This window comes from Anomaloglossus baeobatrachus, chromosome 3 (genome assembly GCF_048569485.1).
Source record: "Anomaloglossus baeobatrachus isolate aAnoBae1 chromosome 3, aAnoBae1.hap1, whole genome shotgun sequence".
Classification (NCBI taxonomy): domain Eukaryota; kingdom Metazoa; phylum Chordata; class Amphibia; order Anura; family Aromobatidae; genus Anomaloglossus; species Anomaloglossus baeobatrachus.
Window position 1 is genome coordinate 338,031,505 of NC_134355.1, and position 27,843 is coordinate 338,059,347.

Consider the following 27,843-nt stretch of genomic DNA (forward strand, 5'->3'; position numbering starts at 1 on the left):
TTTGCTAGTATAATGGCTTAGTTATGAGTTGGAGTGTGCAACGCAGGCAGATGCGCTCTGCAAATGTCTTGGCACTAGTGGGACTATAGCAAAGTCCAATAGCCACGTATAGGATGCCACTAGGTACACTGAGTGTTTGCTAGTATAATGGCTTAGTTATGAGTTGGAGTGTGCAACGCAGGCAGATGCGCTCTGCAAATGTCTTGGCACTAGTGGGACTATAGCAAAGTCCAATAGCCACGTATAGGATGCCACTAGGTACACTGAGTGTTTGCTAGTATAATGGCTTAGTTATGAGTTGGAGTGTGCAACGCAGGCAGATGCGCTCTGCAAATGTCTTGGCACTAGTGGGACTATAGCAAAGTCCAATAGCCACGTATAGGATGCCACTAGGTACACTGAGTGTTTGCTAGTATAATGGCTTAGTTATGAGTTGGAGTGTGCAACGCAGGCAGATGCGCTCTGCAAATGTCTTGGCACTAGTGGGACTATAGCAAAGTCCAATAGCCACGTATAGGATGCCACTAGGTACACTGAGTGTTTGCTAGTATAATGGCTTAGTTATGAGTTGGAGTGTGCAACGCAGGCAGATGCGCTCTGCAAATGTCTTGGCACTAGTGGGACTATAGCAAAGTCCAATAGCCACGTATAGGATGCCACTAGGTACACTGAGTGTTTGCTAGTAAAATTGCTTAGTTTAAAAAAGTTGGAGTGTGCAATGCAGGCAGACGTGCTCTGCAAATGTCTTTGCACTAGTGGGACTATAGCAAAGTCCAATAGCCACGTTTAGGATGCCACTAGGTACACTGAGTGTTTGCTAGTATAATGGCTTAGTTATAATGAGTTGGAGTGTGCAGAGGACAAGAGGGTACAGTGGCAGGATTGTGGTGCTCTGGGTAGAGGAATGGAAGCCTGCCTTTCTATTCCCTCCTAATGGTGAAATGCAGGGAGGAAATCCCTGACCTGGGCTACACAGACGCTGTTGCTGTTTGCAGGACCTGTCACCTATGGCTCTCTGACCCTGCCGGTTTGAGCCCTTAAAAGGACTGCTATAAAGTGCTCTCCCTAAGCTGTCTAACGCTGTGTATGCAGCGCATACAGCTGTATCGGCTATAGGACTCAGGAGGACGGAGCTGCGACAGTGATGTCTGACACCAAAGACGCAGAAGGCAGATAATGGCGTCCTGGAAGAAAATGTCCGGTTTTATAATGCAGGGACATGTGACATGGACATCCTATCACACATGCAGTTGCTTCTCTGGCTCAAAGTCCACTTAGCTGTGTGTGTGTCTGTGATTGGCTGACATGCTGGCCCGCCCCACAAGACGTGCGCGCTTAGGGAAGGAAGACAAGAAAAAAAAAAAAAAAAATGGCGATCGCCATTATACAAACAGCAGTGATCTGAAGGCGCTGTTCCCGCACAGTATACACTGAAATGTCATAATAGTGTGCTTCACAGAGTGACTTACACTATTACAGCAGAAACCAAGCTAGGATTTAGCTGTTTTTTTGCTGCTAGAACCGTTCTCGAACGTTTCTAGAACTATCGAGCTTTTGCAAAAAGCTCGAGTTCTAGTTCGATCTAGAACATGCCCCAAAATCACTCGAGCCTAGAACTGGAGAACCACGAACCACGAACCGCGCTCAACTCTATTGGAGACACACCTGTGGATACATTTTAATGCATATCTGAAACACACTGCTTCTTTGTGTAGCATGATGGGAAAGTCAAAAGAAATCAGCCAAGATCTCAGGAAGAGAATTGTGGACTTTGACAAGTCTGGTTCATCCTTGGATGTAATTCCCAGATACCTGAATGTGCCTCGTTATTCTGTACAATTAAATTTAAGTACAAACAAGATAGGAATGTCCAGTCATAATACTGCTCAGGAAGGAGATGGCTTCTGTGTACAAGAGATGAATGTGCTTTGGTCAGACATGTGCATATCAACCGAAGAACAAAAGCAAAAATTTTTCTGAAAATGCTGTTGGAAGCTAATAAGATTGTGTCATTATCCACAGTGAAACAAGTACTGTATCAACATGGGCTGAAAGATCACTCTGCCAGGGAGAAACCATTACTCCAAAATAAACATAAAAAAAACGAGATTAATGTTTGCAAATGCACACAGGAACACATTTTTGGAAACATGTCCTGTGGTCTGACAAAACTAAAATTGAACTGTTTGACCATAATGACCATTGTTATGTTTGGAGGAAAAAGGCAAAATCTTTGAAGCCTAAAACGACCAACCCAACTGTGAAACACGGAAGTGGCAGCATCATGTTGTGGGGTTGTTTTGCTGCAGGAGGAACTGATGCAAAGTCAATGTTTTGGAGTGGCCATCACAAAACCTTGATCTCAATCCTATTGAAAATGTATGGGCAAAGTTGAAAAGGCAGGTGTGAGCAAGGCAACCTACAAACATGGCTCACTTAGACCAGTTCTTTCAGAAGGAATGGGCCCAAATTCCTACCAACTATTGGGGAGAGAAATAGTGGAACGGGGCTTTCATAAACCGCGCCAAAGATCACTGATGAATTCTTGGATTAATGTAAACTTTTATTTTTGCACAGGTCTACGCATTTCAGGAGGCTCAGCTCCCTTCCTCAGGACCAACAGGCATAAGATACATCAAATCTGCTGAAGTGTATTTGTACAGAACATATATACACAGTGTGACGTCAAAGAACCGCCCACAGAAAGAAAAAAATCGGCGGGAAAAACGTCTGAAATAGCATGGTGTGAAATAGTGCAATCAGAAACAAGAAAAATAACATGTATCCATCAAAAACAGTATTAATGCCCTTAAGGTTAAGTAAACATAGCAATGAAAAAATAAAAAAATAAAAGCATATAATAATCAAATAATGTGTCATTATTGAGTAAAATATATATATATATATATATATATATATATATATCAATGAGTGTTTAGGATGCTATGATCGTGGTGAGAAGGTCTAGAACTTGTATCACCCATAGACCATAGACTCCATGGGTGAAACGAGAACAAGTGAGATCAGTCCACACACCCAGACTTTTACACAAACTTTCACCATACACCTGTCTGGGTGTGTGGACTGATCTCAATTGTTCTCGTTTTTGATGCTTTTATTTTTATATTTTTTCATTGCTATGTTTACTTAACTTTAAGGGCATTAATACTGTTTTTGATGGATACATATTATTTTTTTTGTTTCTGATTGCACTACTTCACACCATGCTATTTCAGACGTTTTTCCCACCAATTTTTTTCTTTCTGTGGGCGGTTCTTTGACGTCACACTGTGTATATATGTTCTGTACACATACACTTCGGCAGATTTGATGTATCTTATGCCTGTTGGTCCTGAGGAAGGGAGCTGAGCCTCCTGAAACGCGTAGACCTGTGCAAAAATAAAAGTTTACATTAATCCAAGAATTCATCAGTGATCTTTGGCGCGGTTTATGAAAGCCCCGTTCCACTATTTCTCTCTGTTATCAGCCGCTTGGGGTACTGCTGCCGTTGATCCAGACCTATGCTGTTACAGGAGTTGTGCCTGTCACAACCCTGCTTGGTGAGTAGGATTACCCTTTCTTTCACCCCTTGTCTTTGCGCTTTCATTTCCATTTTGTTTTCCTCTACCAACTATTGTGAGAAGCTTGTGGAAGGATATCCAAAATGGTTGATCCAAGTCATACAGTTTAAAGGCAATGGTACCAAATACTAATTAAATGTATGCAAACTTTTGACTTTGCAGAAAGTAATACAAATTTCTTAAACATTTTCTCTTTCATTATTCTGGCATTTGGCATATATAAATAATTTTGGTTCCTAAAACGAGAAAGGTTTGTTCTGATTTCATGTCACATAGTGAGAAAAACATGCATATGTGGGTTTTTTTAGACAGTGTTTGTAAACTTCTGGTTTCCACTGTATTAATCAGGAAGAATGGCATTATGTATTATATTCCACAAAACTCATTGCAGGGAAAGTAAATTTACTTTTCAACTAACAGCGTCCCCATCAGTCTGTCAGTGTTCTGCACAATCCTTTTTTATCATTGTAACACTAAATCTTTTAATTCTTTTAATAGCACCTCTTTCTATTTACTGTCTAGCTTTTTAGGTAACAACACAGTACTCTGAAGAAAAAGAAAGATATTTCACAACAACAAATTGTTTTATTCGCCCAGTCAGGCCAAATTTAGAAAGTGGAATCAGGAGGGAGGAGGGCAAGGAACTCATGACATTTTCAACACTGATGTAAAAGTTTGTTGTCTGAAATGATTATGGTGATGATGATCGTGTGGTGTACATGACTAAAGAACCAGACCGGGTTCATGAGAAAGTGATGTCATCAAAGGAAGAAACTGTTGGCATCAGTGATAAAGAGATGACATTGCTATAATTTTCTATTCTATTAGACCTATTTGTGAGGGATATTTTTTACAATGCATTCTATTTCTACTCCAATCTTGTGTATCCATAATTTTTGTCTTTTTTTCTATCATATTCCGTAGGATTTTACCTTTCTTTCATTATGTGATAGGCCCCTCTCAATGTGCCTTGATTTAGGGGTCAAATAGCCATGGTTTCCACTGTATATTAAATGTATGTGTGGCGCCCTGGACAAGCCAGGACGTCACAAGCACAACACCCACACACCCCACACTCCCGGTCAGGCACACCCAAGTCATACACAAACCCTTGTTGCCTTCCTCCAGGGGCTGATGTCCACACCAGGGGGTGGGCCAGGCGGTTGGTCCCGCCCTCCGAGGAGTACACAGTCCTGGAGGCGGGAAAAGAGTTCAGTTCAGTTTTGGAGGTGAAAGTGGAAGGAAGGAAAGTGGTAGTGGAGCAACAAACTGACAGCGTCCGGGTGTGTGGCCCGGGCGGTACAGCAAGGTTGGCAGACGGTGGTGACCGTCTGCAGGAGTGGCCTATCGAAGTCTACCGTAAGGACCGTGGACGGGCGGTGGCCCGGGGGTACCGGACCGGTACACAAAGAGAAGTCAGCACCATCTGGCAGAGGCTTACGGAACCCGGCAAGGCTAGGAGTCGCCGTGAATTTGCCAAATCCGTCAGCGAAGGGAACCTCCTGGGTTTCCCAGCAGCCAAGTCCCGACAGAAGGCAACAGTCCAACCGTGAGAGGGAAACACAGCCACCGCCAAGGCTACCGTTCCCAGGGCCAGAGCCTGCGGGCAAAAGGGGCTCCTCCGGCCCACATCCAAGCTGGGCAGTGGGTTACCGGTGGGAACCCATTGGAACCGTTTACAGTACATAGGTGCAGGGAAAGGCAGTCACCATCAACCTGCCGGGAGAAACAACACCGCAGCCGTCTGTGGGACCCGTCCATCCAGCCGTGTGTTTTACCGAGAACTGTGTTCTCATCATTGGCTGAGTGAGTACCACCGTGCCGTGCGGCACAGCGCTGCCCCCGCGACTCTGCACCTCATCAGGCCCTGTAACCCACCTGCCATCTACTCCTACCCCATCACCGGGCCCCGGGACAGGACAACCAACCCCCTACCCACAGAGGGGAGAACTAACAACAAAGCTGCTCCCTGTCACCGCTCCCGGGATCCCCGTCCAGAGCAGCGGTGGTGTCACCAATATCACCACAACCGTGGGTGGCGTCACGGACAATACTCAAATCCCCCACAATCAAATCCCCACCCTTTTTACTCACAGGCGAGGAGCGCCGCTCGAGTCCCCGGGATCCGGCCCACCGCTCGAGCCACCACCGAGCAGCGGCAGCCGCAGCAGTGGCCGGACCCGAGCAGTGGGAGAGCGCAGCGTCCCCTCCTCCACCCGCGACATATGGTCTGTTTGATGCATGAAGATACGGTCATATGGCACTGTTGCTATTCTGCTAGAATACCTTCCTCATGATTAGCTGGCTGCTATGGTGCTGAAATGCCTTTGCTTTGATCAGCTGGCATCCATCTATCTGTGATAGTCAGGGCATGTGAACAGCTTGGTGTACAAGATATTTGTTGCTGGTTACATTGATGCTTGGCTTTGATTGTGTGTAATGTGTGTTTGCTCTGTTTTTCATCTGGAAAGCTGGCGCATGCGCAGTTGGGGATTTTTCTACTTCAATTTTTTCTAGTTTAAGGCTATGTGCCAACGCTGTGGAAAATGCGCGGAATTTGCCGCGGATTTTTTGCGGAAATTCTGCGGATTTTTCAAAAATCTGCAGCACAGCTACTCCCCAGCCATTTCAATGGCATTTGGGAACTGCTGTGCCCACGCTACAGATTTTTCCGCAACGGAAATAATGCAGATTTCCCTGCGGAAAAATCAGCAGCATGTCAATTATTCCTGCGGATTTCTCCGCAGGGTCCCATATACTTACCTGCCTTGATAGCAGACACCCGAGTCACTTTCTCCGTCTGGTGTACAGCAGCGCAGGGGATCCAGGTACAGGAAGGAAGAGGTGGGCGGGGCTTGCATGAGCTCCGGTCATGTGACAGCCAGAGCTAGTTCAGGCCCGCCCACCTTCACCTGCAGACGCTGACAGAGTGACCCGGCCGCCGGAAAGCGAGGTGCTGCATGATGGAGGTGAGTATGAACTCCCGATGACTGCAGCACTTGTTCTGCATTGAGGATGCGGATGCAGTGCCGAAGCCATGGTACTGTATCCTCAATGCAGAATGCCCGCACCATATCCGCAGGACATTCCGCAATAAAACCGCAGCATGTAAACAGACAAAGTTTTGCTGCGGTTTTCTGGGAGCTCCTGCGGAATGTCCTGCGGATATATCCACAGGACACTGTCCCCATGGGCACATAGCCTAAAGGCATCCTATTGTGTCTTATTTAAAGTATAGTGGCATGCAAAAGTTGAGGCATATCTGATCAAAGTTACTGTTTTTGTAAACAGTTAAGCAAGTTGAGATTAAATTATCTCTAAAGGGCACAAAGTTAAAGATAACACATTCCCTTTGTATTTTAGGCAAAAAAACATATATTTTCATCTTTTACATTTTTAAATTACCAGAAAAGGAAACTGGGCCAATGGAAAAGTTTGGGAACTCTGTATGGTTAGTACCTAGTAGCAGCTCCTTTGACAAGTATCATAGCTTATAAAGCTTTTTGTAGCCAGCCAAGAGTCTTTATTTGAGAGACATTGATCCATTCTCCCTTGGAAAAGTCTTCCAGGGAGAAGACTTTTTTTTCATATTTTTAATTATTTTTTCATATTTTTCTCCATTAAAAACAAATGCTAATATTTAAACAAGACAACATTATTAAAACATTAATACTTTATGCTTTTTCAGTTATTAAAAAAATAAAATTGATAGCACCTTCTCTTTAAGTTGCTCATTAAAGATCCTTAAAAAAAACCTTCATATGCACCCGTCTTTAGGTAGTTTTTTTCAGGTAGTTAATAATTTTTCAAGCAAAATATGCTTCAGGATTCTATCCTTTTCGCTGAAGTTTTGTAAACCTGGAGTATCTTTTTTTTAGCATTTTTCTTTGTTCCCAGAGCAATTTTTCAACATTTTGCTTTAGTAGTTTTTTCAATGTTTTTAGGCATCCTTTTATGAGTGTTTTCAAGACATTTTTTAACTCCATTAAAAAATGAATAAAAGGCTCATATTTTATAAGCAAAAGTACTAACAAAACAATGATAAAGACTAGGGATGATCGAATACCAAAATATCTGACTTCGCGAATATCCGACAAATAGGTTGCTACTATTCGACTATTCGGGAATATTCGATGCGCATTGTAAGTCTATGGGAAACTCGAATAATTTCACTTTGGACCTAATAGCGAGCTGTGGTGACTGAGCAAAAGGCTGAAATGGATGGGAAAAGGCAGAAACAGTATGGGCACAGCCTGTAGAAGGTGGGTGACTGCATTTCTGGTGTCTTGGAATAACGTTCTCAGAGCAGCACGTGGCGTTTACATAGTCACCAGAACAGCTCTCAAACCAAAGTAAAAGAGGGGAAATTGATAAGAAACAGTATGGGCACAGCCTGTAGAAGGTTGGAAATTGTCTGCAATCATGCCTGGTCTTTCTCTCTCTCTCTCTCTCCTCATTCACATTTTCTTCCTCATGGTTTACACTGCAGCTCTGCTCATTCACATTCCCTTCCTCATACTTTACACTGTAGTTCTGCTCATTCATGTTTCCTTCCTCATGCTTTACACTGCAGCTCTGCTCATTCACGTTCCCTTTCTCATGCTTTACACTGCAGCTTTGCTCATTCATGCTCCCTTCTTCATGCTTTACACTGTAGCTCTGCTCATTCACATTTCCTTCTTCATGCTTTACACTACAGCTCTGCTCATTCATATTTCCTTCCTCATGCTTTACACTGCAGCTCTGCTCATTCACGTTTCCTTCCTCATGCTTTACACTGCAGCTCTGCTCATTCACTTTCCCTTCCTCATACTTTACACTGCATGTGCATTACAAAAAGCATACAAAACTGCGTTTTGGATGCATTTTGAATGCATTTTGGATGTATTTTTGACAGTGCAGTCCCACTCAGCTCTGCTACATCCCCATAGAGCATGGCTGGCAGTCAGAGAAAGACGTGCGATCAGAATGAACTCAGATGAAATTCACCCGACTTCATTGTCATCGCACGGCTCTGTCTGTGTGCCACAGCCTGATTTGATGGACTCACAGGTAACCGCAAATCCCCTGTGTGACTGAAGTGAGCCGCATGATCAGCGGTACCATCCCTCAGTTTACCCATGGCCAGATCGAGTCTTCCACCTTAGAGCGGTGGCCGCTGTAACTTGAGTGATGTCATCGCTGATAGCGCGACTCAGTTCATTTGCTCCATGGAGCTCAAAGAGAGCGGTGGTGTTCTACAGCCGCTCTTGTCAGCTTCATGTAGCAGAGCTGGATATGTTGTAGCACCTTGTGTGGATTACGCTAGACCTGGAGGCGTATTTGGGGAATTTAATAAAGTGGTGAAAGAGGGTGGGTTTTTTTTCATCTTTTATTCCAAATAAAGGATTTTTTAGGTGTATGTGTTTATTTTCTTTAACTTTCAGATTAATCATCGGGGTGTCTCATAGACGCCTACCATGATTAACCTAGGACTTAGTGGCAGCTATGGGCTGCCATTAACTCCTTATTACCCCGATTGCCACTGCACCAGGGAAATTCGGGATGAGCCAAGTAGAGTCCCGGGACTGTCGCATCTAATGGATGCGGCAATTCCAGGTGGCTGCTGGCTGATATATTTAGGCTGGGGGGCTCCCCGTAATGTGGGGCTCCCCATCCTGAGAATACCAGCCTTCAGCCGTGTGGCTTTACTTTGGCTGGTATCAAAATTGGGGGTGACCGCACATCATTTTTTAAAATTATTTATTTATTTTACTGCACTACGTAGACCCGCCCACTGGCGGCTGTGATTGGTTGCAGTGAGACAGCTGTCACTCAGTGTGGGGGCTCGTCTGAATGCAACCAATCCTAAGCCCCGATGGGAGGGGGAAGCAGTAAATGCGAGATGGAATAATGAGCGGCCGGCATTTTCAAAAGCTGGAGAAGCTGCCAGTGCAGCGTTACAGCCGTGCAGCGCCGTGATCGGTCAGTGATCGTGAGTATAAGAGAGGAGTGTAAAGGGAGAGAAAGACAAAAAGAGAGAGACCGACGGACAGACAGAGAGAGCCCTAATACTGGGTCCACATTCATTCACAGATTTGCGGTCTGGTTATTTATGGAGCTGCTAGCAGCTACTGGACACTGTCTTCAGCCCTTGGACTGTTTATTAGTTGGATTGAAGGACGCTCTCCCTCACACAATACAGTCTATCTACACCACAAGCTCCCGCCAGCTCTCCAATGACTGCTCGTTCACAAAATGGCCGCTGGCGTATATAGCCCCTATGATGCTGTGCGGCCAAGCCAATCACAGTAACACCCCAACAAAGATGGCTGCGGTGTTACTGTGAGGGCAAGCAACATCAGATGTAAAGCGACATCACTGGAAAATAGGAGCCAGGAAGTCAGAAATTAAATTGAAAGTATCAGATCGGATACTGTTGTATTCATCAGATACCGAATGGTGCGAATAGCCTGTTATCCGTCGGATATCGAACAGTGGCGAATACATTTGCTCATCCCTAATAAAGACATCTTGTGAGTATCATTTTAGCTTTTCCATTGACTTCAATTGGAAAGCAATGAGCTTCATTCAAGTGGAAAATTTCTATAGAATGATATGCTAACATCTTTTAACCCCTTAACGACCCATGACATACTAGATACGTCATGGATCGTGTGCCGGTAAGCCCCGCCCCCTGCCGCCGGCAGGCGGCGGCGATCGGCGCACATATCAGCTGTTATCAACAGCTGATATGTGTGCCTGCTAGCCGCGGGTGGAATTGCTTCCACCCGCGGCCATTAACCCCTTACATTTCGCTGCCAAAGTCTTGGCAGCGATATGTATATGGGTGCCGCCATGACAGTGACTTACCCCGCCCCCACCGGAAGTCACGTGACATGATCACGTGACTTTCGGCGGTTGCCATGGTAGCACAGGGTCATGTGATGACGCCTGTAGCTAACATGAGTCACTTCCTCTCAATGCCGGAATACAGCCGGCATTGAAAGTGAAGCAGCAAATCTGCAGTTCTCAGCTCTGTAGCTGAGATCTGCAGATAGTGCAGAGCGATCGGAATGCTGATCGCAATAGCCCCCTAGGGGGACTAGTAAAATAAAAAAAAAAGTTTTAAAAAATTAAAAAAAATAAAAAAACCTAAAAGTTCAAATCACCCCCCTTTCACCCCATTGAAAATTAAAGGGTTAAAAAAATAAAAAATACACACATATTTGGTATCGCCACGTTCAGAAATGCCCGATCTATAAAAATATAAAATCAATGAATCTGATCAGTAAACAGCGTAGCGGCAAAAAAATTCCAAACGCCAAAATTACGTTTTTTGGTCGCCGCAAATTTTGCGCAAAATGCAATAACAGGCGATCAAAACGTAGCATCTGCGCAAAAATGGTACCGTTAAGAACGTCAGGTCGAGACGCAAAAAATAAGCGATTACTGAGCCTCAGATCCTGAAAAATGAGAACGCTACGGGTTTTGGAAAATGGCGCAAAACGTGCGCCACGTTTTTTGTACAAGCTTGTGAATTTTTTTTAACCCCTTAGATACAAGTAAACCTATACATGTTTGGTGTCTACAAACTCGCACCGACCTGAGGCATCATACCCACACATCAGTTTTACCATATAGTGAACACGGTGAATAAAATATCCCAAAAACTATTGTACAATCCCACTTTTTTTGCAATTTTTCCGCACTTGGAATTTTTTTGCCGTTTTCCAGTACAGTATATGGTAAAACATATGGTTTCATTTAAAAGTACAACTTGTCCCGCAAAAAACAAGCCCTCATATGGCAAGATTGATGGAAAAATAAAAAAGTTATGCCTCTCGGAAGAAGGGGAGCAAAAAACAAAAACGCAAAAACGGAAAGAGCCCGGGGGCTGAAGGGGTTAATTCCTTCACAACGTATGAGGTACATTAACACCATATGTCATGTCTCTGATTTCGATGCGGGCTTGCACACTGAGCCCACATCTTTCCTGGAAGATGATGGATGATTTATTCAGTCATCATATGATCTTAACAGCCGCGAATGGAGTTGTGATACCAACATGTAACACTTGCTGGCAGGGGCACATCATTCAACATGCTCATCAGTGCACCTGTGACTTGATGGTGGGGCGATGATGGGTTGCTCTGACAGCCGGAGTCTGTCGTAGGCCGCCATGTTTGTCATGATGATTCTCCTGTAGCTGGCATTCGTAGGAGATTTTGACATTCACTTTACATAGTAGTACATCTACCAGTGCTAATGCACTGCTATGTATAATATAAGCAATAAGACGATCACAGATTAAAGTCCCCCAAAGAAACTACTAACTACAGTAAAAAGTAAAACTAAATATTTAAAAAAATATGAAACAAATAAAAAGTTCAAATTATCCCTCTTTTGTCCCAGTAAAAAATATTACAATTCTAAGAAGAATTTACATATTTGGTATTGCTATATTCATAAAAGTCCAATGTATTGAATTATAAAATAAATTGATTTCTAAATTATCTTTTTTTGGCTGCTGCCACATTGCAATAAAATGCAATAAGAGGCAATCAAAACACTGCACTGAATGTACACAAACATAGTATCCGTACAAATGTCAGCTCAGGGTGCAAAACATAAGCCATCACTAAGGCCAATATCTTGAAAATGAAGTGTTACGGTCTCAGAAAATGACGAAACAATTAAATATTTTTTTCTACAAGTTTCTGAATTTTTTTCACCACTAAGTGAAAAAAAAAATATTATTGGGTAATGCCATAATTATAATGTTGTGGAGAATCACATTGCCTGGTCTTTTTTACCATATAGGGAAATTGGTAAATAAAAAACACAAACACAATTGTGGAATTGCACTTGTTTTGCAATTTCAAAGCACTTAAATTTTTTTTCTCGCTTCTAGTGCATCACGTGATAACATGAATAGTGTCATTCAAACTTGTCCCACAAAAAGACAAGCCTCATGTGGATGGAAACATAAAAAAATTAAGGCTCTTAAAAGAAGAGGAGGAAAAAAACAAAAATGAGAAAAAAACACACATTTAGTATTTGTTCAGCGTTTTACAAGTAAAATACTTTTTTAAGTATTTGTAAGCTAAACCCAAGAGTGTGTGAAAAATGCTTAAGGCCTCTCTCACACGTCAGTAAAAAACACATTTTTCACTGACATGTTAGACACATATTGCCCTCCATGTGCTGTGTTCAGGCATTTCTACACTCACCTGTCCACACTCCTGCTGTCTGTGGTGCTGATATCTTCTACACTACTGTCTCCGGTCGCTGCTGTCTCAACGCTGCTGTTACTTCCGGATTGTGGTGCAGTAAATATTCATGATCATAATTAGCCAGCCTGAAGCAGGAGACAGCAGCAGCCGGAGACAGCATCGCTAGAGACAGGTGAGCATAGAAAATCATTTTATTTCAAAGATACGTGTTTTATTCTGCTACATGTTACACAGATCCCATACTATGTGGTCCGTGTGACAACAGTGATGCCAGAAAAAAACTGACTTGTCTTCGTGCGGAACATGTGGACACATGTGTACGCCGCATGGAGACACTGTCAGTGAGAAATCAGTGAGAAATGTCCATGATTCTGATATGTACAGTGCCTTGCGAAAGTATTCGGCTCCCTTGAAATTTTCAACTTTTTCCCACATTTCAGGCTTCAAACTTAAAGATAAAAAATTTAATGTTATGGTGAAGAATCAACTACAAGTGGGACACAGTTGTGAAGTTGAATGAAATTTATTGCTTATTTTAAACTTTTATAAAAAATAAATAACTGAAAATTGAGGCGTGCAATATTATTCGACTCCTTTAAGTTAATACTTTGTAGCGCCACATTTAACTGCGATTACAGCTGCAAGTCATTTGGAGTATGTGTCTATCAGTTTTGCATATCAAGAGACTGAAATTCTTCCCCATTCTTCCTTTGCAAAAAGCTTGAGCTGAGTGAGGTTGGATGGAGAACTTTTGTGAACAGGAGTTTTCAGCTCTTTCCACAGATTCTCGATTGGATTCAGGTCTGGACTTTCACTTGGCCATTCTAACACCTGGATACGTTTATTTGTGAACCATTGCATTGTAGATTTTGCTTTATGTTTGGGATCATTGTCTTGTTGGAAGACAAATCTCTATCCCAGTCTTAGGTCTTTTGCAGACTCCAACAGGTTTTCTTCAAGAATGGTCCAGTATTTGGCTCCATCCATCTTCCCATCAATTTTATCCATCTTCCCTGTCCCTGCTGAAGAAAAGTAGGCCTAGACCATAATGCTGCCACCACCATGTTTGACAGTGAGGATGGTGTATTCAGGGTGATGAGCTGTTGCTTTTACGCCAAACATATCTTTTTTTCATTGTGCCAAATAGTTCGATTTTGGTTTCATCTGACCAGAGCACCTTCTTCCACATGTTTGGTGTGTCTCCCAGGTGGCTTGTGGCAAACTGTAAACAACACTTTTTATGGATATCTTTGAGAAATGGCTTTCTCCTTGCCGCTCTTCCATAAAGGCAAGGTTTGTGCAGTGTACGACCGATTGTTGTCCTATGGACAGACTCTCCCACCTCAGCTGTAGATCTCTGCAGTTCATCCAGAGTGATCATGGGCCTTTTGACTGCATCTCTGATCAGTCTTCTCCTTGTTTGAGATGAAAGTTTGGATGGACAGCCAGGTCTTGGTAGATTTGCAGTGGTATGATACTCCTTCCATTTCAAAATGATCGCTTCCACAGTGCTCCTTGGGATGTTTAAAGTTTTGACCAAACACCGAAACCGATATCAAGGTAATTATATTAAACCAAAAACCGAAATACTCAAATTACCCACAAACAATTTTTTATTACATATATGCCACAAACAAGGTACACATGTTAAAATATTGATGAGAAGAAAGGTGAGAATCAATACACTCTACTCCTTGCCCTTCCTGTCATACAGGGGTCGGCGTCCTACAGTTTACTGACGCCCCCGTTCCTCGTCGGCTTGAGCCCTATGCAGGCCCTCCACTCACACTAAAAGAACACCGTGTGCCCTAATTTAGAAATGGGTAAGGTGAAACACCCAAGAAAAGACCCATATAGAAAGTATGTGACATTCTATTTCAGTCAAAAAATAATAATAATTCTCTGTCAATAGATGTCATCAATCTATGTATGGGGAAGGCTCTGACTCAGTCGACTATATGTCAAGAGGAACAAACAAAGGATCATAAAAACTATTGTTGCATTTGTCCAGGATGCACCCTACGCGTTTCGCCCTTTAAGTCAAATAGGGCTCATCAGGGGTATGGCAGCATAGATCCTTGACATTTATAGCACAGCTACAACCAGTAGTAGTGGATCAATACCAAAGGATTTTCACAGTTAGTGAAGAAACCTCCTCCAGGAATAAGACCAGAATGGAATATCTGTTTCAAATAGGACCAAAGGGTGTATGTATATCCCTCACTGTATGTGAGGGCAATCCAAAAGGTCCAGGCACAGTCAAATATGCAGCTAAAGTCTGGTCCAAAACAGGGTGGAAGTCTTCACACCTGAGGACACATCCCGCAATGCAGGCTCACATGCATGTGTAATGATACTTCTATCCGTAGGAAGAATATCCCCAGTAGTAGTGGATCAATACCAAAGGATTTTCACAGTTAGTGAAGAACCCCCTCCAGGAATAGGACCAGAATGGGATATCTGTTTCAATTAGGACCAAGGGTGTATGTATATCCCTCACTGTATCTGAGGGCAATCCAAAGGTCCAGGCGCCGTCATATATGCAGCTAAAGTCTGGTCTGAATCAAGGTGGGTGTCTTCACACCTAAGGACACATCCCGCAATGCAGGTTCACTTGCATGTATGATAATACTTGTGTCCGTAGGACAAATATCCCTCAGGAGAATCCTGATCCTAGAAGGAGCACAACACCTCCGCAATGCCTGGTCAGTTGGTATCATCTGGGTAGCGATATGTATCCAGTGCGGGTGTCTGCTAGGAGTAGCGTGATCAGCTGAGCTGTCACTGAGGTTACCCGCGGCCACCGCTGCATCCACCGCTGGATCCAGTGACAGCGGGTAACCTCACTGACAGATCAGCTGATCGCGCGGCTGTCTTCATTAGCTGTGTGGAGGTGACCGGAGCGGCTGTGTCTGCTGCAGCTCCGGTCACCTCCATGCAGCACAGCTGGAAGCGACGCTGGAGCATCCTGGCTTCCGCCGGACATGGAGGGCTTTTTGGGGCTGATTAAAGTGGTGAACCAGGGTATATGTTTGTGTTTTTTATTTATAATAAAGGATTTTTTCGGGTGTGTGTGTTTATTTACTGTAATTTACAGATTAATCATGGAGGGTGTCTCATAGACGCCTGACATGATTAATCTAGGACTTGCTATGGGCTGCCAATAACTCCTTATTACCCCGATTTGCCAACGCACCAGGGCAAATCGGGAAGAGCCGGGTACAGTCCCAGAACTGTCGCATCTAATGCATGCGGCAATTCTGGGCGGCTGTTGGCTGATATTGTTAGGCTGGGGGGCTCCCCATACCGTGGAGCTCCCCATCCTGAGAATACCAGCCTTCAGCCATATGGCTTTATCTGGCTGGTTTTAAAATTGGGGGGGACCGCACGCCGTTTTTTTTAATTATTTAATTATTTATTTCACTACACAGTATAGACACGCCCACCGGCTGCTGTGATTGGGTGCAGTGTGACACCTGTCACTCAGCGTGGGGGCGTGTCTCACTGTAACCAATCATAGGCGCCGGTGGGCGGGGTAAGCAGGGAATACGAGATTGTTTATTGGGCGGCCGGCTTTTTCAAAACAGTAAAAGCCGCCAGAGCAGTGTTAATGCCGTGCAGAGCCGGGGATCGGTGAGTATATGAGAGAGGGGGATAGACTGACATGGACAGAGAGAGAGGGACAGAGATAGTGACCGACTGACAGAGATTAGTGAATGACAGACATTGTGAGGCGCTTCAGAAGGCAGCTTTTCAGCTGCGCTCTGAAGCAGACCTTTTTTAAGCTGCAGTGCAGAGCGCACACCTGCGCACATAGCCTCAGACATCACAATCGTATGAGGGATGTCACACGTTACAATTGACTAGTTTCGTACAACAAAACGTCCAATGTATGAGGAATAAACGACGTGTATGCGATCATCGTATTTTCGTTCAATATCGATCGCACGTAGGTTTCACACGCAAATACGTCACGAACGATGCCGGATGTCCGTCACTTACAACTTGACCCCGACGACGGATTGAAAGATCTATTGAAGTGTGTAAAGCAGGCTTAAGTGTTTCAAGTGTTTCTTTTCCTCTAATTGAGCCACTCCTGTTTTTGGTTTGCAAACACTGAAGTAAAATACTGACCAAGTATTGAACCTGTGAATATGGTCTAATATAGAGATATTATGTGGGGCACAAAAAGATAGAAGAGGTGGCAGCAGTGCTAACTTGGTGTGCTTCATTAGTGATAGGCAGCAGATGGTATCTGTTAAGCTGCATTTGAAACATCATAATTCTGATTGCACTAAAAAGCAGAAGCAAGACATCTAGTTTTACAAGAAGAAAAAATCCCAAATCAGTGTCACGAGGCTTTCTTCCTTTTCACAAGTAACGGTACTTAATTTTTCAATTTCTTATGCAATTGTGTTTGTTAAAGAGATATTCATTATTCTTTAAAAATGCAAATGAAAATTCACCAAAATACAAACAATTAACTGTGACCATCAACCTCTCTGTGTGCAAGTCAAATACAATTTTCTTTTTCATTTTTTTACTAGGTATATTTTTACATTCATACATGCCACACTAGAACAGTGCCTATAGCCAGGTGTTGGCTTTTTGGTTGTATATTTATTTAGCGTTTTTTTAACACATCATCTTTGAGAAAGTTATGACTTTTGCTGAAGAAATGGAAAACAATACATTTACAGTGGGGGAAAAAAATTATTTAGTCAGCCACCAATTGTGCAAGTTCTCTTACTTAAAAAGATGAGAGGCCTGTAATTGACATCCTAATTAGTCCACAACTATGAAAGACAAAATGAGAAAACAAGTCCAGAAAATCACCTTGTCTGATTTGGGAAGATTTTTTTTGCAAATTATGGGGGAAAATAAGTATTTAGTCATTTAAAATCATGCAAGATTTCTGCCTCTTAGAGACCTTTAACTTCTTCTTTAAGAGGCTCTTTTGTCCTCCACTCATTACCTGTAGTAATGGCACCTGTTTGAACTTGTTATCAGTATAAAAGACACCTGTCCACAACCTCAAACAGTCACACTCCAACCTCCACTATGGTGAAGACCAAATAGCTGTGAAAGGACACCAGAATCAAAATTGTAGCCCTGCACTAGGCTGGGAAGTCTGAATCTGCAATAGGCAAGCAGCTTAGCATGATGAAACTGTGGGAGCAATAATAAAAAAATGGAAGATATACAAGACCACGATGATGTCAATTACAGGCCTCTCTCATCTTTTTAAGTGGGAGAACTTGCACAATTGGTGGCTGACTAAATACCTTTTTTCCTAACTGTAAGTGGCATATTTGTTTGTTCTTTTAAGAGATGTTTTACTAGTCCTATTTTACAACCATAAATGCCATACCTACAGTTAGGTCCAGAAATATTTGGACAGTGACACAATTTTCGCGAGTTGGGCTCTGCATGCCACCACATTGTATTTGAAATGAAACCTCTACAACAGAATTCAAGTGCAGATTGTAACGTTTAATTTGAAGGTTTGAACAAAAATATCTGATAGAAATTGTAGGAATTGTACACATTTCTTTACAAACACTCCACATTTTAGGAGGTCAAAAGTAATTGGACAAATAAACCAAACCCAAACAAAATATTTTTATTTTCAATATTTTGTTGTGACTCCTTTGGAGGCAATCACTGCCTTAAGTCTGGAACCCATGGACATCACCGAACGCTGGGTTTCCTCCTTCTTAATGCTTTGCCAGGCCTTTACAGCCGCAGCCTTCAGGTCTTGCTTGTTTGTGGGTCTTTCCGTCTTAAGTCTGGATTTGAGCAAGTGAAATGCATGCTCAATTGGGTTAAGATCTGGTGATTGACTTGGCCATTGCAGAATGTTCCACTTTTTTGCACTCATGAACTCCTGGGAAGCTTTGGCTGTATGCTTGGGGTCATTGTCCATCTGTACTATGAAGCGCCGTCCGATCAACTTTGCAGCATTTGGCTGAATCTGGGCTGAAAGTATATCCCGGTACACTTCAGACGTCATCCGGCTACTCTTGTCTGCTGTTATGTCATCAATAAACACAAGTGACCCAGTGCCATTGAAAGCCATGCATGCCCATGCCATCACGTTGCCTCCACCATGTTTTACAGAGGATGTGGTGTGCCTTGGATCATGTGCCGTTCCCTTTCTTCTCCAAACTTTTTTCTTCCCATCATTCTGGTACAGGTTGATCTTTGTCTCATCTGTCCATAGAATACTTTTCCAGAACTGAGCTGGCTTCATGAGGTGTTTTTCAGCAAATTTAACTCTGGCATGTCTATTTTTGGAATTGATGAATGGTTTGCATCTAGATGTGAACCCTTTGTATTTACTTTCATGGAGTCTTCTCTTTACTGTTGACTTAGAGACAGATACACCTACTTCCCTGAGAGTGTTCTGGACTTCAGTTGATGTTGTGAACAGGTTCTTCTTCACCAAAGAAAGTATGCGGCGATCATCCACCACTGTTGTCATCCGTGGACGCCCAGGTCTTTTTGAGTTCCCAAGCTCACCAGTCAATTACTTTTTTCTCAGAATGTACCCGACTGTTGATTTTGCTACTCCAAGCATGTCTGCTATCTCTCTGATGGATTTTTTCTTTTTTTTCAGCCTCAGGATGTTCTGCTTCACCTCAATTGAGAGTTCCTTAGACAGCATGTTGTCTGGTCACAGCAACAGCTTCCAAATGCAAAACCACACACCTTTAATCAACCCCAGACCTTTTAACTACTTCATTGATTACAGGTTAACGAGGGAGACGCCTTCAGAGTTAATTGCAGCCCTTAGAGTCCCTTGTCCAATTACTTTTGGTCCCTTGAAAAAGAGGAGGCTATGCATTACAGAGCTATGATTCCTAAACCCTTTCTCCGATTTGGATGTGAAAACTCTCATATTGCAGCTGGGAGTGTGCACTTTCAGCCCATATTATATATATAATTGTATTTCTGAACATGTTTTTGTAAACAGCTAAAATAACAAAACTTGTGTCACTGTCCAAATATTTCTGGACCTAACTGTATATTGCTTCAACATATTTTCGTTCATGTAGCTACCTACCTAGCACTTCCTATTATATTCTTTTTGTAAGGGTTGAATATTTTGGGTTGAAAAGATTGTCAAATGTTAATTATAGTGTTGTACACAAAAAGGTAATTGTAATGGACAGAGTAATGTAAGGAAAACACACTATGTTATAATTAAGAATGTGGGATCCCCTAGGAGCAACAGTAGCAGAACCAGGAACAGTTTTCCACATTGTCCAGCCATACTACCAAATACAGGCCAATATTGGCTTCCTCCAGCAAGAGTATTATTGGAGACTGGTTAGAAAACACTTGTTTTTTTCTGGAAAACTATAAAAAAAATGTGAAAAATGATTTAGGGAGTGTTATCTGTATATTTTTTTTATTAACAATTCTAAAAAAGTTTTTTGTCGAATCTATGAGAATTGAAAGCGCAATCTAGAAATAATAATCACATACTTAAAGGAGAGATGTAGGTTTCTATCAGGTCCCTAAATGCATTGTAAAGCATTGGATCTTCGGAATCACATTGGGGATGGTGGAAGTTATAGACTGACTTAGGAAACCTGTTTTAGGTAACCTGTCATCTGGTTCATCTTGCCCATACCTCGGGTAACATAAATCAGCACGATTGCTGTAAGTTATAGTTTTTTCTGAGACATCAAATACTTTAAATATCCTGCCAGAGATCAAAAGCTCAGATGAGTCTAGCCAATGGATGGTGAGGTTGAAATAAACAATAACATTTATAGGGTTACATGGTCAAAGACCACATTTTTCGTATCTGGTAGAGATGAGCAAATCAATTTAAGTGGAATTGAATTCTACAAAAATTCAGAAGAACGCAGATTTTGCCTGTAATTCTTCTGAACTGTAAACTGCCATTAACAGAGAGACCAAAGAATAATAAGCAACATTAAATTTGTGGTGAATAACTTTTCTGAAAGTTGAATTTCCTTGGAAAATTTGCATTAACAGGAAATTTTGCCTAATCCACTTAACTCTAGTCTCTGATCATAGCCAAATACCCAACGTTCCTTACAGCACCCCATTTAAAAGGATTTTGCACAGGTCAGTATTGCAATATACTGCTATGTAAATACACATAGCCTCAGAAGAAGTCCCCATGATGGTTGCTTTAAAAATACATATGATCAGTTTTTTTCAGGAGTTATGAATAATGATATTAAAAATAAGTTCAGACTCTCTGAACGTTTATATTTCAATTGACTTGTAACAATTGATCAGTGAAAAATGAATGTAACACAGGTAAAAAGTATGTCTTCCGATTTTTCGTTTATTTTTAATGGATCCCGATATTTTTAATGGACAAGTCTGATAAAAAAAACTGGATGAGCATAGAACATGTTTTAAGTCTCATAAGATAGATGTGTATATGGCTCAATGTAACTCCATGGGTCAGTGAGTGGTCTGAGAATGAAGCAAACAGCACACTAAAGTGTAAAATAATTGTGAGAGTGTAGATTAATAATGTTTAATATGCAAACAATAAGGATTCCACTCTATTTCACAGTTCTAGTAGTCGTCAAGTGACCACTAATATTTGCATACCTATGGTGACAGGTCATAGCTTTCTCTTTGGTTTCTCGCAATGCTACATTCATTCTCACATTAAATTGAATTGGTTCTAAAACTGATAAGATACATTAGATTTTTTGCATTTGAAATGGAAGCTAAAAGCAAAATGTCAAAATGCTAGTATGAACCCAGTTTAAGGAGGCACGATAAGAAGCTCTACAAAGCGAATAAAATGGACAGTGCAAAAGTCAAAAGTATTCATGAAATCATTAGAAAGAATGATTACTTTGCATTGCCCTTTACTATCAACATTTTATCGATAAATTGACCTGCACTTCAACTATTCTCTATCTGTAAAACAGAAAAAAATAAAACAGTATTATAAGCATAGCACTGGGAAGATCTAAACATAGTAAAGATAAGGAAGTAACACAGTTACTTATGCCACCAATAAATATATCATTCTGAATGAATATCTTTTGGTTGTGATATATATATATAAAAATAGACATTTAAAAAGTAATTTACACACATACACTATATATATATATATATATATATATATATATATATATATATATATACAGTATATATATATATATATATATATATATATATATATACATATACTGTAGATATACCTAAATATACACATAAATATAGTTATATATATATATATATATATATATAAGACTAATTTGAAATAGAAAGCCATATATATATTTACACATTTATTTACACACATATACTGTGTATATATATATATATATATATATATATATATATATATACACACCTATATATATACTGTACACATATGTAAATATATATTTAAAGACTAGTTTTAAATAGAAAGCCAGCACTACTGTGCTACAAATGTGCTCAGTGTGTAACATTTACATTTAATATAACAATACACCATCTTGTGGTTATCAAAGAGGAATGCAAGAGCAAAAATATTCTGAACTCTTTTCTATCTATGTAAACTGTATTGCTTATGCCAGGTTGATTATTTTACATTTCTAGGCTTTTTAGACATTTGCAACATTTTGAAATATTATTGGCCATGGGCCAAGGGGTGAGGTGTCCCACTCCATTATGTTCAATACAGTCAATTAAACTTTGTGTAACCTCATCAAATAGTACTGGTAAAAAATAATTTATTGATTGTCATATAACTGCCCCTAATTAATTGGACAAATACTCCAGTCATCAATAAGTAGAATAAGTGCAAAAAATGAGAGTAGTAGTCTGCATTACAGAGTTCTAATGAATAGGAAGGGAGAGGACACATAGCTGCAGCAGTGCCAGGGGCGTAATGATTGCGATCACAGTGATCGTGACTGCGACCAGGCCTGAAGGTACAGGGGGCCCATCGGTCCTAGTGCCTGTTTCTTTTGAATATTTTTCCGAGGGTGTGCATACAGCTGAAATACATTGCAGCACAGACCCTGGACTGCGATGTGCCACCCACAAAATAAAACTATAAATATTCACTGCTCACCATGCCCATAATCCAGCGTATGGGGAACAGAGAATATGTCGGCACCAGGCAGCTGACTGTGATGTAAGTGGGCGTGCCTCCACACATGACAGTGACATCATGCGCCGCGCCGCTTACACGCTGGTCAGTTGTGGCATGCCATCTTCGGAGGAGGACACCAGGTGAGTGAGGGGAAGGTAAGAATAATAATTTTTTGTGCGGGGATATCATATCTATCAGGATGTGCCCAGGATAGGGACATAAACCAGCTTAAACTAGATCCCCTTATGTCTAGTTCATTTTGTTGCATCTGCATCAAAAGCGCTCTATTAGTTTTGCTATTTTAAAAATAAATAAATGAAGTCACTGAAAGCTCCTTTCTACATGGTTTATTAGCTTATTAAACCTATAATGTTTTACTTTACCATTGATGGAGCTGTTGGAGGACTTTTTTGTGCTGTGAGTGAAATTTTACATCTTATCATTCTGAAGTACATTAAACATTTTGATGAACTTTTTATGGCACTTTTTTTGTTTTTGCAAGGCTTAGTAATCCAAAAATGGCATTTCTAGCATTTTTTCCTTTTTACGGTGTTTGCCAGAAGAATTAATTTTATTTATATTTAAAGATTAGACTTTTACAGATGCAGCGGTACAAAATACTCTTATGTTTGTATTTTTACTTCTTGTTTAAATAGAAATGAAGTGAAAAAATGGATGATTTGATATATATATATATATATATATATATATATACATACATAGTACATACCAAAAGTTTGGACACACCTTCTCAATCAAAGAGTTTTCTTTATTTTCATGACACTGAAAATTGTAGATTCACATTGAAGGCATCAAAACTATGAATTAACACATGTGGAATAAAATACTTAGCAAAAAAGTAAAAAGTGTGGAACAACTGATAATATATCTTATATTCTAGGTTCTTCAAAGTAGCCACTTTTTTCTTTGATTACTGCTTTGCGCACTCTTGGCATTCTCTTTATGAGCTTCAAGAGGTAGTCACCGGAAATGGTCTTCCAACAGTCTTGAAGGAGTTCCCAGAGATGCTTAACACTTGTTGGCCCTTTTGCCTTCACTCTGCGGTCCAGCTCACCCCAAACCATCTCGATTGGGTTCAGGTCTGGTGACTGTGGAGGCCAGGTCATCTGGCGTTGCACCCCATCACTCTCCTTCTTAGTCAAATAGCCCTTACACAGCCTGGAGGTGTGTTTGGGGTCATTGTCCTGTTGAAAAATAAATTATGGTCCAACTAAACGAAAACCGGAGGAAATAGCATGCTGCTGCAAGATGCTGTGGTTGCCATGCTGGTTCAGTATGCCTTCAATTTTGAATAAATCCCCAGCAGTGTCACCAGCAAAGCACCCCCACACCATCACACCTCCTCCTCCATGCTTCACAGTGGGAACCAGGCATGTAGAGTCCATCCGTTCCCCTTTTCTGCGTTGCACAAAGACACAGTAGTTAGATCCAAAGATCTCAAATTTGGACTCATCAGACCAAGCACAGATTTCCACTGGTCTAATGTCCATTCTTGTGTTCTTTAACCCCAACAAATCTCTTCTGCTTGTTGCCTGTCCTTAGCAGTGGATTCCTAGAAGCTATTTTACCATGAAGGCCTGCTGCACAAAGTCTCCTCTTAACAGTTGTTCTAGAGATGTGCTGTTAAAAGTCTGTGTGGCATTGACCTGGTCTCTAATTTGAGCTGCTGTTAACCTGCGATTTCTGAGGCTGGTGACTCAGATAAACTTATCCTTCGCAGCAGAGGTGACTCTTGGTCTTCCTTTCTGGGGCGGTCCTCATGTGAGCCAGTTTCTTTATAGCGTTTGATGTTTTTTGTCACTGCACACTTGGGGACACTTTCAAAGTTTTCCCAATTTTTTGGACTGACTGACCTTTATTTCGTAAAGTAATGATGGCCACTCATTTTTCTTTACATAACTGCTTTTTTCTTGCCATAATACAAATTCTAACAATATATTCAGTAGGACTATCAGCTGTGTATCCACCAGACTTCTGCACAACACAACTGATGGTCACAACCCCATTTATAAGGCAAGAAATCCCATTTATTAGACATGACAGGGCACACCTGTGAAGTGAAAACTATTTCTGGTGACTACCTCTTGAAGCTCATCAAGAGAATGCCAAGAGTGTGCAAAGCAGCAATCAAAGCAAAAGCTGGCTACTTTGAAGAACCTAGCATATAAGACATATTTTCAGTTGTTTCACACTTTTTTGTTAAGTATTTCATTCCACATGTGTTAATTCATAGTTCTGATGCCTTCAATGTGAATCTACAAGTTTCAAAGTCATGAAAATAAAGAAAACTCTTAGAATGAGAAGGTGTGTCCAAACTTTTGGTCGGTACTATATATATATATATACATATATATACATATATAGATAGATAGATACACTTTTAATAATATGTAAATTAACTTTTTTAACCTCCATTTTTAGTACCCTTAGGTGACTTAAATCTGCATCATTTGATCTCTTACATTATATGTTGCAATACCGTTGAATTGCATAGGATAGATAAAAACCAATTCTACTATGAAGCCTAGATACAGATTGGGCTTCAAAGGAGGACAAAGATGGCAACTAAGGTGACCTTCCACAGGCTCTCTACTGCCATTGTTATGATTAAGAGTATTATACAGACTTAACCATGTAATCTGCATTTGTTACTTTATCCGGACATTTGTACTCTTGATTTTACTCTACTTTGGAAATAAAGCAAGAAACCTTTTTTCCTATGCTGGACTACAGTGCCTTTCAGAATTGTTTCTGCTGCCATGCTAATCCACTAGCACCACGCAATCGTGTGATATAAAGGCAGTGATAGACAGTGGCATTTATATAGTTAAATAACAGTGAATAGCGCAAAATCCCTTCTATTACAGGCTGATGCACACTTATCTCACAGCCAACATCTTCCTAGTAGGATACCAGCTTAGCTCCTTAGCCTGCTCATACATTATTATGTCCCATATTAGAAAATGATTAAATATACTTGTAAAATCTATTTAAAATTATCATACAGACGTTTACTTTTTGAAGTTTTTATATTATCATCATCCCTTGATTACCTCTTAACCTAAAATAGTTGAGCAATAAAAATCAGAAAATACAGTTGACGTTGACTTTATGGCTTCAAAGAAGACAAAATTGGACTAAGGGTATGTGCACATGATCAGGACTTGCTGCATCCTGGACGCGGCAGGTCCTGACATGTAGGGCCGCGAGTCTCCTCCACAGGAGACTGCAGCTACTTGTGCCCACGATCGGGGTTCGGGGGGCTGCAGTCTCTCTCTTGTGTTCTCCCTATAGAGGACACTTGTGACTCAGCAACAAACAATGGACATGCTGAGGCTCGGAAAGTCGCACTGCAGGTCAGTGTTTGCTGGGGAAAAAGCAAGCACAGTGGGCATGGGGTTTCTAGAAATCCATCCACTATCCTTGCACTGTACAACGGAGCATTTTGGACACAGCTGAAGCATGCTGCATCCAAAACGCTGTGAACACTGATCATGAGTACGTACCCTAAAGCTATGTGAATAAGGTCTAAACCTATGCATTATAAACAGCACCATGCTAAAACTAAGGGGATTCTAAGAAAAAAACCCAAAAAATATATCTTCTCGATAGAAAGAAGTGTAATATTTTAGGTACTAAACCTCAATAAATCAATCTTCTCACTGGTAATTCACCTAACCTTTATGTTATAATGGGGGATTATATGTATTCAATCAATCCTAATCATTTTATCAAATTGCTTCTTTCACTGTTTCCTTTTCTTCTGAGCACTATGAGATAAAACATGAAACAGTGAAAGCTGACAGAAAAACCTGAATTTGTTTCATCCTCATATGGGTTTGGTTAGTTACTTGTAAGAATTTTGCTTTATTGAGGTGTAGCACCAAGAATTTTGACATTTGTCACAATTAGGCAAAGTCTGGTTCTGAAGGATGGAAAGTCAAAGGACATTGGAGGTATGCTGCTAATTTTGAAAAGTCATTGAGAAAGGAAATCTGGTGACTATGATATCTCAAACTAATTTCACAAGAAACATATATAAAACTATAAATATTAAAGATGAATGATGAGTATAATAATTATATCATTTACACCTACTATGCAATATATATTTTTTTGAATATAAAAATATTTTAGTTTGCACAGATTTAATGGGTATGTTAAAGGAGTGGTACACTTCTTGGAAATCCTCTTCTCAATATGTTTGTTTCCCCTATTAAAAAATAAAATATATACTCACCTTCAGTGCCGATGCTGTTCCAGCACTTTTGAAACTGTCTCTCCTAAGAGAGCGACACAGTGCTGACACTGCTGGAATGGCCCTGGGAGTAAGTATAAGCTTTGTCTGAGTAGTGAACAACCCCTTTAAAGAACAACTTTTGTCAAAATAAGTTTTCTATATAAATTATTATATAAATTATCACCAGTAGAGATGAGCGGATCCGAACTTTAAAGTTTGGTGTTCGAACTGAACACAGACATTACAAAAAAAAAACAGTGTTTGAGTTCAGAGTTTGGGTGATTTACGTATGCAAACCACTCGAGCAAGCATCGTTGTGCTCAGGTATTCCTAGTGCTCAGCCCAGAGTGAACTACTTGTAGTGTTTGACAGGTTCGCGCCGGGGGTAACAACAGCATTATCAGATGCAGTGTGCACAAAAAAAAATAAAATAAAAAAAGCCATTTCTCCCCTGGAAGTGTTCTGTTTACGACTGGCTCTATGTGGATGGAAAGCCAAACTGCGCAATCAGTGACTTCCAATGAAGTTCAGGTCAAGTTTGAGTCCAGAACAAAACTTTATCTAATGTCTGTCTAAACTCGCAGAACTAGAACTTCCAAGGATTCACTCTTTTCTAATCACCACCAAATTTCATGATCTTGGAAGTCACATGTTTTTTTTTCTGTGAATTTCTGAATAATTAATAGAATA

At 40.9% G+C, this 27,843-nt stretch overlaps 1 protein-coding gene across 2 annotated transcripts in view; it reads right to left on the bottom strand.

Annotated features, from left to right (window-relative positions):
• Positions 1–27,843, bottom strand: part of GRIK2 (glutamate ionotropic receptor kainate type subunit 2) — a 1,450,753-nt gene that overhangs the window by 51,363 nt on the left and 1,371,547 nt on the right. The window lies entirely within an intron of this gene.